This window comes from Panicum virgatum, chromosome 5K (assembly GCF_016808335.1).
Source record: "Panicum virgatum strain AP13 chromosome 5K, P.virgatum_v5, whole genome shotgun sequence".
Taxonomy (NCBI): domain Eukaryota; kingdom Viridiplantae; phylum Streptophyta; class Magnoliopsida; order Poales; family Poaceae; genus Panicum; species Panicum virgatum.
Genome location: NC_053140.1, coordinates 49,267,668 through 49,269,853, shown reverse-complemented (window position 1 = coordinate 49,269,853; position 2,186 = coordinate 49,267,668).

Genomic DNA, 2,186 nt, shown 5'->3' with positions numbered 1-2,186 from the left:
ACAAGAAAGGGATGGCTGCCCACTCTCTAAATATCTCCCACTAACTCTAAACGCGAAAGGACTAGATTACCCCTAGAGTTAAAATTAAACTAGAAGGCCCGTAGGGGCAAAACCGGAAAAGATACAAGGACTCATCCGACGGCCGAGATTCTTTCTTCGAGTCGAAGTCTTCTCCGCGATGCCGCCGTGCCGATGAAGATCCGGTTCGCGGTTTTGGGGGGTCCGCGAAACCCGGGTAGGTGGCCGGTTTTGAGAAAACCGCAAAAACTCCACGCGCGGGAAGATTCCCGCCTCCACGCCGTGGCCCTAGACGCCGTTCCCGCCTCGGCCTTCTGACGGCCCTAGACGCCGCCCGACGCCCGTCACCTCCTCGCCCGCAGCGAGGCCCTAGACGCCGTCGACGCCCGTCGCCTCCGTCAGTCCCAAGACCGACGCCCGTGCCTCCACGACTTGGCGTCTTCAACCGCCGTCCGCCTCCTTGGTTTTGTGGCGCAAACCAAGAAACCCGCCTTCCGTCGCCGCTTGCGCCCTCGATCCAGGAGTGGACGCCACAGCTGCCGCCCGGCCCGAGCTCCTCCACGGCAACTCTCCGTCGACACTCGACGCCCGTGTACCTGCAATCTAAAGACCAAGCGCACGATCACACCGCACGGTTGACAATTCACTCATCACAGGCATGATAGAGTACTCTCATTCCTCATATTAGGTTGCAGAACGGGCTCTGATTTTCTTGGAACGAGCTACCCTGCACACATCCAAGAGCCTACCATTTCTCATGGGGCTTGGGCTTGTGGCAAAGTTGATTATGTCCTCAGTTCTCAATGATGCTCTGAACAAATAGTATAACCAGTCTCACTCAGTAATCTGAATTTCGTATGATCATCCATGCAGACCAAAGAAGCTGTTTGACCCTGAGCTATGCCAACTAATCTAGCATGCTACTTGCTGAAGATCAGTTTGTCGTGCTTGAGGTTAGTCCTTTCTCCTGCTCATAACCGAATACAAGTAGTCTTCTCATGCAAAAGCCACACTGCTCTTTGTGCTGTCAATTAATGAATAAGCAACCACGTTTCAATCCTTGTTCTGCAAATTGCCCTTGCATACATCACTTTCCTTCTCGTCGCCTTATCTAAGCATCTGTGATGACTGATGACCAGTAGGATATATTTATCCAAAGTTCCAAATATTATCTAGGGGTCTTTTTTCACAACCTTTAGACTGAAGGCTGGGTAGCATGCTTTATATCTTTTAGATTGCTTACCATCACTCTGCTTTGCTATGTCCTGACTATGCCTGTATACTACTCATACATATCACCCTACCTAGTTCCTACCATCATTCAGATGAGTCATGTGAATGGCAAACCAATGAGAAATAATCTCAACAATCAATACCTATTATCTAAGTGTGTTATATGTTACAGGACATCTATAAAGAAGGGAAAAGTCTGTTTTTCAACCCTTAACTATCACGCTAGTCCGATTTTGGCCTTTGAATTACAAAACCGGACATTCTACACCTCCAACTAACGAAACCGTTTGAAAAACAACCCTGGCTCAGCTAAAGGCGGTTTTGCTACAGTAAAATTTCTGAATTTCTGGAATTTCACACCTCTCTCAATTAAATAATAAAGAAAGCATAGTTAATATTGTCTAAAAATCATGATATTTTTTTGGGAGGTAGATCAAAAGACAAGGAATCTATTTTGGCTAGATGTGCTACAATAGACATAAAGGAATTTGAATTATAAAATTTTAAAAATAGATAGAATTCAAAATTCCTTGAATTTTTAGGTCAGCTAAACCTATGATAAAAATGCATTAAAAATATGATAATTCATAATTTTTTATTTAGTTTAGTTAGGTACTTTTTATTGGCCCAAGTTCTATAGAAAATTCATAAATTAAAATTTGAGGAATCAAATTTGATTCAAATTTGAGCATTGCGAAGGAATTCAAAAAATTTCATAAAAACTTGGGCCAATAAAAATACCTTATTAAACTAAATAAAAAATTATGAATTATCATATTTTTATTTCATTTTTATCAAAGGTTTAGCTAACCCAAAAATTCAAGAAATTTTGAATTCTACCCATATTTAAAATTTTATAATTCAAATTTCATTATGTTTAATGTATCACATCTAGCCAAAATAAATTCCTTGTATTTTTATCTACCTCCCAAAAA